The sequence below is a fragment of the Vicugna pacos genome, chromosome 14 (genome assembly GCF_048564905.1).
Source record: "Vicugna pacos chromosome 14, VicPac4, whole genome shotgun sequence".
Taxonomy (NCBI): Eukaryota; Metazoa; Chordata; class Mammalia; order Artiodactyla; family Camelidae; genus Vicugna; species Vicugna pacos.
This window is the reverse complement of record NC_133000.1, coordinates 11,431,097-11,449,673: the sequence shown is the minus strand read 5'-3', so window position 1 is coordinate 11,449,673 and position 18,577 is coordinate 11,431,097. Positions and strand designations below refer to the sequence as shown.

General features: G+C 39.0%; 1 long non-coding RNA gene across 1 annotated transcript; it reads left to right on the top strand.

Annotated features, from left to right (window-relative positions):
• Nucleotides 1-5,519: 5,519 nt before the first annotated feature.
• On the top strand, nucleotides 5,520-9,129 carry LOC140685486 (uncharacterized). Its single transcript, XR_012058730.1, has 4 exons — nucleotides 5,520-5,675; nucleotides 7,300-7,466; nucleotides 7,826-7,934; nucleotides 8,406-9,129. It is a non-coding gene; the product is annotated as an uncharacterized lncRNA (long non-coding RNA).
• The last annotated feature ends 9,448 nt before the right edge of the window (nucleotides 9,130-18,577 follow it).

The following is an 18,577-nucleotide window of genomic DNA, read 5'->3' as shown; positions in this document are numbered from 1 at the left end:
GCTTTTCCTCAACCTACAGACAAATCTGTTTCACAAGTCCTGGCTCAGTTGTGGACTGAGATTTGTACTCACTTCATGGATTTCACACGCAATCAGTTATCTTGGGCATTTCCAGAAATCGTAGGACTTCTGGTTACTCACTAACTTGGGACTCAGCACACTGAGATTTGGGGCATTACTGTTAGTAGTAAACGTGGCCACCACTGTACTTATGATCCAATGGTTCCTTGGATATCTAACTTACATCTTTCCAGGACCGCTGCATGCTTTAGTCATCTCCAATCCCACATCTTATACATAGTCAATCACTGATTCTCATAATTCAGGGTTTATTTCACTACATTCTGGAACAGTTTGGTATCTGGCACAGAAAAACTTGCCCATTTTCTTCCTTTTCTCTGAATGAGTGTTCTTTTAAATGAACTAAGCTAGATTTAAGGTCAGTTCTTAACAGTATTGCCTTTGAAGTTTTTCTTCTCATCAGCATAATGCTTTTACCTCAAAGATGCTTTTAAAGGTAATAGTTCCTATCCATTTGTGACACTACCTTGGGAACTGTCTTTGAAGCACCACAATATCAGCCTTCTATGTGAGAAATAATCAGAAGTTTTAAAATTAAATGATTTAATCCCAAAAGTACAATGCAAAAAGATGTTGTTGTTTATCAATATGAAAATAAATTAACGTGGATCCTTTGTTTGTGCGTGTGTGCATGTGTGCGTGCATGCTGGTGTGGGAATGGTGTGTGTGTGCATTTCACTTGATTTTGACTTTAAATAAGCCACCTGTCAAATTTCAAGCAAAACACAGTGGACTGAATAAATCCATTCCTCATACTTAAATTCTGTTGTTTCCAATACCACTTGAAAAATATGTGCCGTTCACACAAACTAGAATTTTTATATTTTCCTATCAGGTAAAAGACTAGATAGAGACTGGATAGATGCATATAAAATTAATATGACTGTTTAGATATGCTTTATATTAGCTTTATATTAATTGATCTGACTATGTATACACACATATTTAAAACATTTCTTCTGTCTTATTTTATCAAGCTTTCTTAGTACAGCTTGAGTAGTGAAAGCATCATTTCAAATGTGACTGTTAGATGAATTAGTCAGTTAGATATACTGGATGTTCTGCAGTTTTATCCAAGCAAAGTGCGGCTGTATTGTGCATACTTATAGGGTTCCCTCTTTCAAAGGGTTGTAACATTGATGGAATCATTACAGGGTTAAGTGGCTTCATGGATTTCTCACTGTGAGAATTTAAACCACTAGAGTGTAGTGAGATGACAAATGGAATAATACCTCGTGGATGGACCACCTTCAAAGACACAGAGGGGCACTGGGGATCTAGGTGGCATAGCCATTATATGTTGGGAAAAAAAGCAGTAGATAGACCTGTGGGATGGGGGATGACTTCATAATCTGACAGTTGCTCTAAGGGCAAGATCAAGTCTATATGACCCCAAAATATCAGATAAGAATAATAAAAAAAAAATCAAATATCCAGATGTTTAATTTACTGGAAACTGCAATTTCTGAATGTTTGTCCTTACAGAGAGTTACAGACTAAACATCTGGAAAAATTGTGCACTGTTTGTCTTTTTTATATATGTAATTTGGTGTCATGCCAGAGACGTAGGAGCGCCGTCAACATCATCTTTCTCCCAGATGGTGAACAATCACAACACATCTCTCTTGTTTCCTTTTCAGATAAGCTAGAATATGCACTCTCTGGTCACAGTCGGTAGTGACTCTCACTCGAATATCGTGTTAATTGGGAATGAAAACATGTACCAACTTTGCCAGCAGAGGCAGCTCATTTTCTTGAGAACTGAAAACACTACATAGAATTTTATTCTATTCTTACATGCAATTTCAGTTGTTTCCCTGAACAATTATTCTGTATTGTAGTGTCTTCAAGTGCTATCCTTGGACCAGTAGCATCTACATTACTTAGGAACTTGTTAAGAAATTCGAATTCCAAGCCTCACTCCAGATCTACTGAATTAGAAACTCTGAGATTGGGAACCAGTCATCTGTGTTTTAATAGGCCCTCAGGTGACTCCAATGCACCCTAGAATATGAAGACCGTTGCTGCAATAAAAAAGTCTGCACTCCCAGAGCTGCTTCTCATCTTCACATTAATTACACTTGTAGCTCTTTGAACCAAGAAAAATCATTTATTTCTTTATTACCTCTTTTATGCCTCCAGACATAGGCTGTCAGGCGTTTTACCCAATTTAAACTTTTATGCCTGGCTAACAGCCACATAATAAGACAATTTTTTTCCCCTTTTCATTCATCAAGCGTTTCACTTCCTTCCACAATTTTTGTTTTGTTTTCTCACATCTTTTGGACATTTGGGGAGTCTGAGCTTGAAAGTATAATTCCAAATGTAGGCTCTTGCTATAAGAAAGTGCTGAAATTCTGTCAAATATACTTCTATTTTCAGCCAATCACTGAATAAACTTTTAAACCAATTTTAATGTCAATATTTTATCTATCTCACTGTAAAAATGTTCAAGAAATCATCTTTCTCAGAGAAGAAGTTGAGAATTCTCATGCTGAATTTTGAGCCCCATTCTTGGCTAAATTATTCATAATTTCTAGAGTTGGTCTCAAAAAGATGGCCACACCAACTACAAGACATAAATTCTTCTATCCTTCTAGAATTGTAGACTTACTCATCCTTGGTGGTCCCCCCAGATAGTATTTATTCAATCATTGAAAATAAATTAATCTTGATCTAAAATCTTGCCCTGGATAGAAGATATGTGTATTTAATACCTGAGTAATGATGTACTTAGTGCTTTCTTAATAAGAAGACAATTAAAAACACTGTAAGACTTCTGGTAGCACTCAGGAAACTAGTTTCGGATTTTACCTCCATAGACAGAATATTCACAATAGGAGAACTATTATTAGTGCTTCTTCCAAGATTATATTTAAACGAATCTGGCAAAATGAGGGCAAGTAGGCATAGTCTAGTGGTAGACACCATTGCAGCTCTACATGATGAAAAGCAAGGCTATGTCTCATCCCCTTTTGCTGTTACTGATATGACAACACACTGCAGATTGACCGTGAGATAAGAAGCAAGACAGCCTGAGTTCCAGTCCCCAGCTTCTGACTTACTTGTTATGAGGTGTTACATGTATCAGAGACCAGAAGTTGATCCTTGATAGAGATTCATTCTTGTTTTCATAGTAACAGAATCATTTTTGGCTAGATACACTGAGCCCAGAATGGGAAGATTTCTCAGCCCCTTTTCAGCCAGGTGTGGACATGTGTGATCCTATCAGCTGAAGTAGTACATGATTTCCCCAAACTACTCTTCCCTTTATTTTTCCTTCCAATTTTAAAATGTGATCATAATTGCTGGACCTCCAGCAGCTCTCTTTAACCATGAGGTAACCTTGAGACTGAAAGCCTTATATCATAGGGTAATAAGATACAAGGCTCTGGGATCCATCACCTGTAAAGCTCCATAGCAGCCTTGGAATTGAGAAAAACATAACAATAAAGGCTTCAGAAAGAAAGGCATTTTATCTTGTTTAAGTCAAAGCATTTTGAGTTTCTCTTTCAGTCAATCCTAATCTCAACTAATAAACTGGGCATAGTATTTAATCACCTTGAGCCCCACAGTCTTACTTGTGAAATGCAAATAATACCTTATTCACAGAGTGATTTGGGGATTTATCAAGATAACGTATGTAAAAGCACTTCAAAGCAATACACAAATATACTTATAGTAGCAATCTGATGGTAGTAGAAATTCAAAGCACTGATACTTTTTTTTAATGTTGATAATCTTTTTACCTAAGTAGAAATATATGCAAGAAGATTCTTGGCCAATAATTGTTAAGAGTGGTTTAACACAAAATACATTAGAATTACAGTCTTTTCATTTAATTCATGTTTTCCAACATTTCAGTGGACAGTTTTCATCAACTATTATCTGAAGGTAGGTTCTAAACCTTTTATGAGATTAATTTTTTTAGATAACTTATCTGGGGATACTACAGATGCAATTCAAATCGTCTTTAGTGGCCCTGCTGATTTTTTTTTATGTTGAGGCTGTTAACTGATAACAAATGTTCTTAAAAACATTTGGGGGCAAAAATATTTTATGCCATGATAACAGAACTTTGGGGTTTTGATTACACATTGCTCAAAGTGCTTGAGAAGAATCAAAGTCCATATGGGAGAAAAACTCTGTATTTAATCAGAGGCACTCCTATGACCTACCCCTACCGAAACAATGCTTCTGTGGTTGGACTCCAGTTTTCATGAAACAGAATTTCATGACCTACAAAGCTGCTTATGAAGCAGAGGAAGCTCTTAGTAATCAATAATGTAGCACACAGGCACTTATGGTATTCATCACAGAAATCATCTTTGATTTGATTGCGAAAATTTCTGACTCATTAAGTATACAAAATGCCCAGATTCATATCCTGTGACTTGCATTGCTGCATTCAGTGAGATCATAAGAGCGTGTAGGAAGAGGAAGAAGAATTTCATTGAGTTATGATCCAAGATTACAGTCTCTTTTTTTATGGGGGGAAACTTTTTTTTTGACATTTGTGCTCTGTTTTGGTTACATCGTTTTAAAAGATATTGCTCATTGTTTTATCAAGAATCCATGAGATAAATTTCTTATTACATTAACTGCTATAAAAGCATTTTTTCCTCAAGATAAGGATAGATGTATGTACCGATTTTATAATAAATATTGATTAAATACATATTTTAGTTATAAAAAAAGGGAATTCAGCTTATTCAATATCTTTTCTTTATTCTTAGATGCCAGGAAACTCAGAAGTTAAGGTTTAATACTAAACTGACAAATAACTCATTTCAGTTTCTAAATAACATCTAATTTGTTGTTCCTTTAAATTAAATTTGCTTTCTTTTATAATGACGGTATAGTCTTATAACTTAATTAATTTTACCTATAATTTAAATGTCCTCTATAGACAGAATATGGATTAAAAATTATTTGTGACTGAAGTAGACTGAATAAAGATGTCATGCAGATTATTGACCTTGAAAAAAACATATTGATAAGAAAAGGGCAGAGATCATTGGGATTTAGTTTCATCTGAAATTGAAAGAAATATAAATCTTAAAAAAAAACCAGATTTTAAGTTCCTAATATAGAAACATATAAAATTGCTTTGGTTTTACAAAGATAAAAATTTAAATGAAATATAAAATTCTTACCTAGGAGGAAAAAAAAGGAACTGACAAATCCTGACGTATTTTCAACTAACTGTGTGACCCTGGGGATGCCAGCTAAGCTCTCAGTTTCCTCAACTCCAAAATGAAGGGTTTGTACTAAATGATTTCTGATGATTTCTCTACCACCAAAATTCTCTAACTCCATTAGATTATGTATTTCTGTAAGTCTGTGATAGAACAAACGTCTCTAATTCCATGACACAACAAAATTCTATAACTCATGATACAACAAACTAGAACTCCATGATACATACAGTACACTTCCATAATAGCATAATTCAACAAACTCCTCTAACTGCATGATACAAAACAATTCTAACACTCCATGCAAAAATTGCACTTACACAGGGATCCAACCAGATCAAGTGTTAATGTTTCTTTCCTGTAGAGATCTAAGTTTCTCCTAATGAAATGTACACAGTAAGTTGCTTCCCTACTCACCAGTATTATGGTTAACTGCTGTTCATTGCCTTTGCTCATGTAACGATGAAAAAGAATTTTTCATGCAGGGAAAATAAGATACAGTTATTTTCTAGTTTGAGCATTACTTGGAAATAATAGCTAATTAATCAGATTGTCCAAGATTAAACACTAGGAACAATGATTAGTCAGCCTGGATTAATTTAATTTTCTGTTTTTACTTCTGAAAGGTTGCACCTGTCATCATTTTACAACAGTTGCCTAAAAATCCTCTTTCTCTAGATGGTGGAAAATGCATTCTTATATGTAATTCACTTATTTTTTACAGGGCAGAAAGATGAAAAGGGATCAAATAAGCACACAAACCAAAAAAAAAAAATACTGTCTATAATAGAATTACTTTCAAATATTTAAGTTGAACTTTTAAATGGAGATTGAGAGCCTCACATTTAAGTTAATCTCTTTATTGTATTTTCTACAGTTGCTCCACCTCATACCCTTTTCTCTTTTGTTTAATGTTTGTTTCCCTTAAAATATGATCCACAGTGTTCAGCCTCCAATTACTCTCCAAGTGAATCACAGGGGTGGTTCTGATACCCCTGCTTGCTTTATTTATTTATTTATTTATTTATTTATTTATTTATTTATTTATTTATCATTTATCGTGTACTGATTTAACAAACAATTACTGAGAATTTGATAGGACTTCAGAATATATGTGATAACAATGTATATTTTCCACGCTCACAAGTTCATAATTGTGTAGGCTTTGTATCTTAGAAAATATTCAGTTACTGTAAGCAGCTTTTATTTTTAATACAAAAACAAGAATACACATATATTATAGTGTCACAAAATGACTTAGCAAATAAGTCTTGCATATTAGTAAGGACTGCTAGTTAGTAGAATGATGAATACATTATATAATAACTTAGAAGAATTGTTCATCAGTGAGTTTCAGATGTAAATTAATCACTTAAATGCAAAATATAGTATAGTGTTATATATATTTAATTAGAAGTTTACTTGCCAAACTTCCCTCCAGCAGTTCTATATATAATGTAATCAGAAGTGAAGTTGGAGCCCTGGTTCTTAGATGTCTTTCTTGTTCCTCTATACCCCAGTTAACACATTTTTAAAAAGCTTCATTGTTGCAAACAGACATTTCTTGTGGACGTTGGGTTCACCTCAGTACAGTTCCCAGGTGGCGGAATCTCTGAGATCAAGCACACTTGCTTTGACCAGCAGCCTCTGCCCACCACACTCTGCTTCTCCTTCCAATACACCCTCCTCCAGGGCTCCAAGACTTAGCCTCAGAAGACAGTTCCCTCATACAGAAGCCTAGAATTTAGTTGAAACATCTGAACAGGCAGAAATCAGAAAGCCTCATGCAAGTCCTGGTTTCCCCACTCAATTATTTTATGGATCTGGGTCCTGATTTACTCATTTGTGAAACAGAAATAGTTGTAGGGCTGTTTTGAAGATCATGTGAAATAAGGTGTATAAAGACACTTTGAAAGACTATGAAGAACCCAGTGAAACTTCAGACAGGTGCTGCTATTCAACCATCAGCTCCTAAGAGCCAGGGTCTACATTTTGTTCCATTTTCCTTTTATCTTCACAGCCTCAAGCACAAGGCCTGGCCCAATATAAATGATTAGTAAGAGCTTCCTGAGGGAATGAATGACCTCCCCAAATAGAATGGATTTCTCCAACTGGAGCTTCAGTCAAGAGAGATAAGGTCTTGCTGTGATGTGATATGATCCCAAAACTCTTAATAGTTAAGCTAATGTGAGTCTATTTCTTTCTCTTGTAGAGCTTTCTGCTCATTGAGTGACTCAAAGATCGCTTTCCTCTGCTTGAGTGGCCTAGAAACCTATGCTGTTTATAGCTTGTGATTCCTCCATCTAACAAAGGCCTCCTCCTGAGAAAGAATGGCAATCAAAGGGGCTTTTTCTGTGCCTCAGTTTGGAAGTGACAGTAACACATACCACTTCCACATGTACACCACTAGACTGTAACTAAGTCACGTGGACCCGCGTAACAGGATGGGGGTATAATGTCCTATATACCAAAGCAGAGAGGACTCACAGTGGTGAATAATTAGAAATGTCTGGCCACTAAGAATGATGTTCATGACAATTTTCTAGGAGTCTTTGGAAGAAAACACATGGAGTTATGAAGAGGCCTTGCTCCAATCAACCCTAGTTTCCTGGAATGATTGTTTTGTAGCTAAACATATTTCCACCATAACTGATGGTACGTAGTTTCTTGGCTCCTGAGAATAGGGCACAGCATTTAAAAAAATCAAATAGGAGAAATAAAAAGGGATAAAGTATTCATCTCCTTAGCCAGGGAAATGAAAAAATAGCATCCCAGAAAATTTAATGTGATGCAAAGTTTTTATGGGAGTGCAGACAGCAAAGGAATGAAAGCTGTTTATATGTTTTGAAATGAGAATATAAATGTCCAATTCTCTTCTGTTTTTACGAGACAATAAAAATGTGATCCTCGTTCATTTCATGGGGAAGAAGATGGGGCAAGGAGAGACAATGTTAGGACAAAAATGCAAGTTAACTTTTACTGAGCACCTTTCCAGCTACTTCCACAAGTGCTGGTTTTTGCTTGGTGACATCATTTTTCATTTTATTTTCCTTCAGAAGAAACAAAAATAATCTAGGATTTGAACCCAAATCTGTCTTTCAATTACGCAACATTCTTTCTCCATAGAGGGTCTAGGATGACATCTCCTGCCTGGAAAGCGACACTGATCTGGTAACAAGAATTGTCCTCCAAGTTTCGGAGACAGCTGAGTCATACATAGTTGGCCAAAAATCAAGGATATAATTCAAAGTAAAGACACCTTGGATCAATTGTACTCAGTAAAATTATAAAGGATAAATCCATATTTGGAATGAAGACTGATTTTTACAAAAGAAATTTGATTTTTATTTCTATATAAAATGCATGTGCAAATAATGTACAATCAAGGTAAAAAAAAATTCACAAAAATACACAAAGCTGATAAATGCTCTGACAATCCCCCTTCAGTAAAAAGATAAAGCCATCCCAATCTGTCAATAAATCTGTAAGAGAAAGAAAGGATTCACAGTAGGGTCAAATGTTAACTGCTTCTGTCAAGTACATCTTAATAAACATACGCCTTACTTCAAAAGCTAAGGCAACCAGATGTTCTCACCTTCTATTATAAATCACCAGACAGACAGGACAACCCGGGCTCATTTTAACATTTCACTTTTCTAACTACATGCTGATTAGTTCCAGGATATGGATTTTAATGTGAAGAATTTATTTGGGAATTCAATATACAAAGAGAATACAGAGCTGAAACTATTCAAAGACTGCCAGCATCTCTGTAGGCCCTCATGTATTCCTGATGCGTATGTGTCGTATACACATGTATGAATATCTGATAAAATTTCCGGATCATGAACTTAGTGGTACTCAATGCTGTCTCCTGTTTGAAATACTAAATCCCATTTTTGGTAGTATGAGCCCGTTTCAAAAGTCAAAGATACAGGACTCAATTCTTCACTTAACACTAGGAAAAAAGTTCCCTAAAGACAGTCTTTCTAACACCATCCATTCCCAACCAATTTTCTTGATCTTTGGCCCAGACCAAAGTGAAGTCTTATCTTTGTTGTCATTCTTTGAGTAACTAGCATAAGAAATATTTTCCTTAAAAATTACACGGGAGAGTCCCATCTGTAGGGCCATAGCTAGAGATGGAGCATGAACTTCAGAATCATCAGTCTAATAGATACGCTTCTGGTAGCCTTTAAAAACATTAGCAGGATTATTTCCACACCAGACAAAGATGGGTTCCCATCCCAGCCCAGAGGAAGGAACGGGTGACAGTGATCCTTGCACTGAATGATCTTGCCAGATGACTAAGTCAGGACGGCAAACCATTGGCCGGCCAGCAAACCATTAAATTGCCTCTCTAGGAAGATTTTAGACCAAGAATTAGAGAGCAGAGAGGGCAGGGTATCATAGTGGCAAAGAACAGAAGCTCTGTTGTCAGAGTTTCTGGGTGCAAACCTTGACTCATGATTAGCGTGCGGTGAGACCTTTAGCAGGTTGTTTAGTTAACTTTCTGTTCCTTAACTTCTTCATCTGTAAACCATGGATAAACATAATATGTAGTGTGTCAAATGGTGAAGAGTTTGATAGTCAAATGGTGAATTTCAACCAATACCAGTTTTACTAATAAGGTAAAAGACAGAGGCGATAGAGAGCAAGCATGCGTTCTCTCCAGGGAGATGTCTAGGATGGTTAGTGTCGAGTCCCAAGTATCTTCTCTCTCCCATACATTTCAGATTTGTCATAGGAGTCACCACTGATTCATCTCGTTTTCTCAACAGATTCTGCTGGGGCTACATTTAACATATTTAGAATAAGATCACTTCTCATCACCTTCATTTCTAATCCAAGTGACATCGTTTTGCCTGCACTGACGCAAGAGCCTCCCAGCTGGGACTCTTCCCTCCTTATGCTCTTCCTCCTCTACAGTCTAATCTCCACACGGCAACAAACACATTCTTTAAAAGTGCAAGTCAGATCACATCACTCTCCTACTAAATCCTCCAGTGCCTTCCTATAACACTGAAATGGAATCCAAAGAACTCAGGAAGCCCTCCCTGCCCTGGGTACCCAGTTCTGACCTCACTTTGTCCTGCTTTCATCCCTGTGCCCTCTCCTACAGTACCCTGGCCCTTCTGTGGTCTGCCAGCAGGCCACGTTTGTTTCTGCCTCATGGTCTTCGGACCTGTTTTTCATTCTGCCTGGCATGCTTGGCTCTCCATCATGAATGTGTATTTCCTTCATCTCATTCTTGTTTATGCTCATATGACACCTCCTCCAGGAAGCTATCCCTGACTACCTTAAGTAATACCGTCCTTCCCTTCACGTATTCTCCTGTCTTTCTGTATTGTTTGTTCCTAGCATTTACAACTCCCAAATATTATTTTATGTACTTTAAATTTTTTTTTTCTTTGTTACTCCACTAAAACAGAAAGTCTCTAAGGCTCAGGGATATACTTATTGCCAATGTCTTCTCAGTGCCTAGAGCAGGACTGAAAATATAGAGGTATTCAAAAAATATTTGTTAAAAAACAATTGTCAGTTTTTTGCAAAAACATAGAAAATTTTGAAAATAAACATAAAACACTGCTAGCAAAATGACTTGCAATGAGTTCATAGGAAATTTATACTTTGTTCTTTACACATCTCAATATTTTTAAAAATTTATTTGAGCTTGTATTAGTTGATAATAAAGAATAATTCCTTGGTTAAAGGCCAAAAAAGAGGGAAAAAAAAAAAGATCAAGTGGGATTTATCCCAGGAATGCAAGAATGGTTCAGCACCTGCAAATCAACGTGATTCACCACGTTAACAAAAAGGATACAAATCATATGATCATTTCAGTAGATGCAGGAAAAGCATTTGACAGAATTTAATATCCACTCATGATAAAAACTCCCAACAAACTGGGTTTAGAGGGAACGTACCACAACCTATAAAGGCCAGATATGACACACCCACAGCTAACATCATACTCAATAGTGAGAAACTGAAAGCTTTTCCTCTAAAATCAGGAACAAGATAAGGATGCCCACTTGTACCATTTTTATTCTACATAGTACTGGAAGTCCTAGCCAGAGCAATTAGCCAAGAAAGAGAAATAAAGTCAATGGAATCAGGAAAAAAGAAATAAAAGGCTTATTTGCAGATGACAGAATGTTATATACAGAAAATCCTAAAAACTCCACCCAAAACTGTTAAAGTTAATAATGAATCAGTAGTTACAGGATGCAAAATCAATCCAAAAATCAGCTGCATTTCTACACAGTAATAACACACCATCAGAAAGAGTAATTAAGAAAACAATCCCATTTGTATTAAACAGAATAAAAATGCCTAAGAACTGAAAAAAAAAAACCCAAAATGCATCTAGAAGTAGCTTTCGCCATAATGAAAAATACTAGCTGATTGGATACTCAGCAAACAACTGAAGCATTAGGGAGCGTGCAAGAAAGGGAAGAAAATAGAGAACCTCTGATATTTTCCTCCTGAATAAATATGTATTAAAAATAACATTTCCCCCTGCCTAACAGTTACTCCTGGAACTCGTGCTAAGGGGAGAATCAGTGGCTCCAAAACAATTGCCAGAATTTGGGCTGATTTGATCACAAGTAATTCAGCAAATTTTGATCTCTTCCTGGATGCCAGCCGCCACCCTGGGTACGGAGTGAGAACACATGGACCCTGAGCTCCAGTCAGACTCAATGCACAGGGGGACGCAGGTGCATAAACAGCTATGAAATCCTGCTAAGGCTTCAGACATTCACCTCCTGGGTGGCTTCCCTGAGGAAGTGAGGGGACCCTTCCAATCCTTATTTTGCTCTGAAGATAGACATACACACTGTGCAGACATCACATAGACACCCATCACACAGACACCCGTCACACAGACACACACCACACACATACCCACTCCTTACTGTTTACAGAAAAGGCAGCGTGGCAGGCGAAGATGGGAAGAGAGAACAGGATGGGTCTGTTAGAGTCATTATTTCCCTCATTAATTCCCCTTTGGAATTCACGTTGCTGAGACACTGTTCGTGCAAATACGATTCTTTGCTTCCCAAGTTCTCTCTGGCCTCCTGCCACGCTAATCACACAGGAACACAGGCCAGGCTCAGCTGTGAGCTAATCATTCCACGTCCCACTGACTTCCATGGAATTTCCAAAGAAGTGAACCAAGGGTACAGCTTGGCTAGTTGGCAGATGAAAAAATAATAACCATAAAGCTTGTTTCAGATGAAATGATGAAATGGAGGTATCTTTGGCAAAATAAAAAATGACATTTAAATGCTTCCTAGAATTAAGATAACCATCTAGTGTTCAGAAGATAAGCAACATTTCTCCCTGGAAAAGGTGGAGGCGCCTTCTTTTCTGACGTGCTCTGGCCTTTGCAAGTTACCCTCATTTATGCAGAAAATAGAACACACTCAGAGAGGCTACATGGCACAGGTAATTAAAGCAACACTGGAACTGAACCCAGATTTTAGGATCCTAAGGCTAGCGCTCACGTCCTGCACATGCTGCCTCCCCACTTCAGTATATGATGTACAGCTTTGATCTGCAGTCCACTTACCCAAGAAAAGGCATATGGGCCATACGGGGGTGTATTAGGTGGATGCTGGAAGCTGAGTGAGAGGCAGGGACTTCAGCGAGGTCTGGAGGGGAGAGTCCACAACAGTGATGTCCTGGTTCAGACAGGCCTCTGTCATCAGCATCATCGTCATCATCGTCATCATCGTCATCGTCATCATCGTCATCATCATCTACACACACTGCCACAGCCTCTGTCACTTTTGTAACCTTATTCTCCTCAGATCATCCACCCACAGGTGTGAAAGTGATACCTGTAGAACTCTTATTTGACCGGGTGACCCCTTGTTTAAAACCCACAACCTACAAGATTAAGTTGAAGCTAACTGACAGGGCTCCTCCGCGGTCGGCCCCTGCTTGCTCTCCAGCCCCTCTTTCTGCTGCCGCTTGTCTTGAACTTGATGCTGTAGGTTTAGTTCACCTTTGGAGGAGGCCTCCCTTATCCCCTTTGCTGTGGGACACGATGCAGAGGGCCGGTGACTCGGGGTGGTAAGATAATTTACCAGAGACCGAGAGAGGTTCAGGAAGGTTTAATCGGTGCGCTGCTCTAGGCCACAGCGGACCACACAGAGGAGAGGTGCCGGCGTGAGCCCCGAGGGTGGGCGTGCAGGGCCTTTTATTGGGAGGAGGGGCGGTGCACACCAGGAGCAGAGGGCGCACGAGCAATTCCCGCACAGGCGCCTGGCTGGCTGTGAGATCCGCCAGGGCCCTCTCCGAGTACTAGGATTTACAGTGCCGGTAAGGGCAGGGCGGGAGGCCTGTCGGCCTGGGGTGCTGTGAGACAATCTGTCTCCTAGGACGGTGAGCCCTTCCAGGGTAGACACACATCAAGAGATTATTTTTATCTTGCAGAAATGCAGGTGTGCGAAGTGGTCCCATAGTGGGGAGTGGGGTTAAGGTGCCAACGGCTCCAGGCACACAGAGAGCCCAGAGGTGGGGGTCTTAAGAACTTCAGAGTGGCTTCAGAGTGCCAGCGGGCTCCACATCCCCAAAGTTTACAGTAAGTGGTTACAACATGTTAGGAACAGCTACTGAATCTGGCAGTTAAGAGCATCAGACTCTGAAGCCAGACTCCCCAGGTTTGAATTACAGTCCTGAGACCCATTAACTGTGTGACTACTGTGCAAGTTTCTTAACCTCTCCATTCCTCAGTTTTTGTATGAAATAGTAATATTCTATAGTGTTTTAGGGAGGGTTAAGTGAGTTAAATGACTGTGTTGGCTGTCAACCTGGAAATCTCATGGGTTGGAACAGACTGTTCATCTTTCTTGCTATAGATCACACTGGTTAGTGTCAAAATATCTTTGGATATTATTTTATAATACATACATACATACACACAGCACTTAAAAGAAGAGTGGCTGCAAAATCTGTGTTATATAAGCTATAGAGATATTTGTGATTGTGACTATAATTAAAGGAACATATAACATGTATCTGACCTCAAGGAGCATTAAAAGAACTACTAAATAGCCAAAAAATATGTGTAATGAGAAAGGATAATAATTGAATTCAAAACACGATAGCACTAAACGTACAGACTAATAGATAAGAAGTCTTTCTGCATTCCCGAAAAGGGGCAGACCGTTTCAGATCCAAGGGTGCAAGACATCAAAAAGTTCCTGGAGGTGATGGGGCTGGAGGGATGAGCGAGATTCAGGGTCTGTGCTCTCGATGGGGCGCTATGGGCATTTGGCACAGAGCAGTCCTCTGTCCTCCGCTGGGTAGAGCTAGCCATACATCATGGCATTGCAGACTGGGAGCAGTCCCAGCTCCCGGGCACTTGCTGCCAGTAGCACCCTAACTGTGACAACCATAAATGCTGTGCACATTTCCAAACACCCCCTAGCAGAGTGGCATTGCACCTGGTTAAGCCTTGTACCTGGAGAATAAAAGAAATGAGCAATCCAGGCAAGAACAGCATGACCAAACGGACGAACATAAGAGGGTCTGCAAAGGGTTACAGATCAGGGGATAGCAGAGGTATACTCTGATGAAGACAGCAGGGACCAGGATGTGATTGTGGGTTGGGAAGTTAGCTTGGCGCGCTCCGCACATTCTCTCCCTGTCTCTCAGCGGCTGGAACTGAGTGGGAGGAATAGAAGCTTTAGAGTCAAACCACCAGAGGCTTGAATCCTACTTCTACTGTTTTCTTGGTGTGTAAGTCATTTCATCTCTCTCATCCGTAAAATCAATGCATAAATGGATCAGCGTGAAGAATTAAGAGGTACATGAGTTAAAGCTCTTAGCAAGGTGACTGGAACGTATGATGTGCACCAAAAATGTGAGTTTGCTTTCTGAAGTTCCCCTTGTTCACCATCACTCCAGGTTAATAACTTGCACCTGGATAACTTTCCTCTTCATTTTATTTTTACCTCTAACTACACACACCTAATTATCAAGTTTCGAGATGGGGAAAGGATGCATTTTGCTCAGAGTGTCTGCAACAAATTATAGTTTCAAGTCTGAATGGTAGATTCCTAGGGGGTGCTGCTCTTAAGGGGGCCACTTGAGAGCGGTTTATTTAGAACACTCATAACAAAGCATCACGGAGAGGCAATTATCCCGCGCCTTGAGTCTGCTAAGAGGAAGAAAACGATTACTTTGGCAGGCTCTTTTTTATATATGGCCTATCATAAATTTTTTTTCTTCAATTTCACTGAAAAGAAAATCTTGAGAGGCAGATTTTTAAAACCTTCTATTTTGAGGTCTTCTCAACAAGTAGAAATGTACCTATAATTGGCTGTGCAGCTTCCACCCCTCACTTAATGCGAAGCCTCCACCTCAAGTGCGTCTCCCTGCTCTTAGTGTGTTCTTTTAGAGGATGCTTTGGGCGCCCACACTTTTCTTTGTATCAAAGGGGAGTTGAATGATGGGTACAGCTTGTTGAATTCTGTAAGCAGTGGAGGCAATGGAAAGCAACCTGGCTGCTGAAAAGAAAAACAGAAAACAGCTCTTTATTTATGTGAGGGATGCAGTTGTATCCAAGCAAAACGTCCAAGGCTAAGAAGTCTCATAACATAACCTTTCTGTCACTGTTGGAAACTCGAGCTGATGATTGTGCGGGAACTAATATTTCAGGTTTCTGAGTAAGTGGCTGGAACTTCTGTGCCTTTCAGCTGCCTGCCTGTAGGGTATCACTCTGCTCTGTGTTTCTAGAAAAGAGAAACTCAGTGTCATTTGCTACTGAGCAGCACTGGGTAATGGGTTATTGGGAGAAGCTGAAGTGGAACTTGGGGATTAATAATGCCTTTCATTTTCCCTTCTGTTTAATCCAATTCATTCAACTGACTTATTTAAAATTATGGAGCTTTGTTCATAAATTTCTGATTGGATTTGTGAATTGTATTCACACATGCAAAGCTTATTTCTAGGATACATTCTGTGATTCACATATTTCATCTATAGCCTTATCTGGAAAGCCACAACTCATTAATAGCAGCAAGTGTGCTGTTTTGGGTTGAATTGTTTCCCCTGCAAAAACTAAGATATGTTGGAACCCTAACCTCTAGAACCTCAGAAGGTGAACTGATTCAGGAATTGGGTCACTGATATAATTAGTTAAGATGAACTTTTTAGGGTGGGTCATAATCCAACATGACTGGTATCTTTATAAAAAGGGAACATCTGAACAGAGAGACACACAGAGAACAGAAGGTGTAAAGAGATACAGGGTTATCACCATCTCTAAGCCAAGGAAAGAGCACTGGGATGGATCCTACCTTCGTAGTCATCGCAAGGAACCAACCCAGCTGACACCTTGCTTTCCAGGCTCCAGAACCATGAAACAATGGGCTTCTGTTGTGTAAGCCACTCAGTTTCCGGTACAGCAGCCTTAGGAAATGAATGCATAGGCTTATACTTTCAAACGGCTGTTTCTTTCTTTAGAAACCATATTGTATCATTGATATTGACTTTGTCACTATAGATACTTATTACAAGAACAGCTTCAGTTGAAAAATCAGAAGACACCATTATTCTACTGATAGCTTAATTTCAGTAGGTTTTAAAAGCAAAATTATTTGCCAGCATCTGTATCTGTTCTTACTGACCCTACACTGTACCACATTCAACCTGTTTAAGCATCTTCTAATGTGGTTCTTTAGTTTCCACCAGGAGGCACTGACTTCAGATTTCCTTCTGCTTCTTGGCTGGGACAGTAGTTGTGCCAAATTAGATTTCAGATTTCTGAGCACCCCTGAGATGCATCTGTACCAATGTGCCCACCTCTCTTGCCAAATCTGACCCCAAAATACCCACCATGCCTTGACTTTTCTGTTACCCATGAGATTCCTGACCAGTCTTCCAATTTAGGATTTTGAATTCCATCTTAATTCCTGAAATCTAAGCTCTACCTATTTGTCCCTCTCCTTTAGGTCTACTTGCTTCTCCTTGCTTTTGCTTTACACACAGCTGATTTTATCTCCAGATTCACCAGTCTTGGCCTCAGGGATCCTCTCCTCTAGAGTAGGTACCATACAAATGATCCAAGTAGGCTAAAGTTTGTGAGTAGGAAGCAGTAATGGGGCTTTGTCAGGCATTAAACAAGGGATGAGTATTTCCAGTGAGACCTACAAAAGATGGTGGAAGGAGGTAGGTACTGGCCAACACACCCTGCTTCCCATGCCTCAGAGCATGGAACTTAACTATGAAGGGCAGAAAGCAGGTCTAATTCATCTCTGTACCCTTAGTAGGTCAATGCCTGAATAAAGGATGGACGAATCTCAGATACACAGATATGAAGCAGAATGAAGAAACAGAGAGGAAACTGTAGACTCTTCCATTCCTGTCATCCTCCTTTCTTACTGGGTTTAAGATCTACGCAGGGTGAGACAAAGGTCATGATGAATATGGAAGTGGAGAGAGGCCAGAGAAAGTGGCACAGTGGGAGGTACCAGCTTTTTGGGTCTTGAACTAGACTAACTTCCCAGGGCCCCAGTCGGCTGTGTAGTGCTTCCTGGGACTTCCTAAGTATGGTTTGAAATACATACACCTTTGCTGCTTACTATTTGTGTAACCTCCAAAAACTCACCAAATCTCTTTGAAAGTTTCAGCTTCTTAATCTAAAATCTGATGGAAAAATAGTCTTGCCTTCCTAGACTATAATGAGGGCTAAATAAAAATGTAAAACATAAAACATAGCGCCTGATACAAAGTAAAATCTCAATAAATGACCTGATGTCCATGTGCACTTTTTCAGGAACAAAGAAGTTAACAGGGTTCATTCCTTTACAAGACTTTAGGTTTAAGGCTCAAAGTGCCAGCTGAATCCCTCCCAAATATCAAAAGAAACAATAAATTATTTACTTGTTCAATAAATATTTTTTTAAGCTGCTTCTAACAGTATGCCAAAACTGAGAACGTTGAATAAAACAGTCTGGCAGGTAATATGGATTTCTTGCAGTGGTCACAAAGGATTAAGACCTCTGCAATTCACTCATTTGTTTAGTCATGATCTCTTATGTGTCATTCCTCCATAACGTGCACAGCTAAGGATAACTTAGAGCCCTAATCTGTCCATACACTTATCTAGAAAGTCACAGAAGTTAGCATCTCCACTTAAAACACCAAAATGTTTGTGGCGCTGACATCAGCTTTTTTTTTTTTTCTCAAACAGCTCATCAGTTGTAAATTGTGCATTTAAGAATTTATTAAATCCAGGGTTACTCAGCCAGACAAATACTAACATGACGTAGCATCATCAT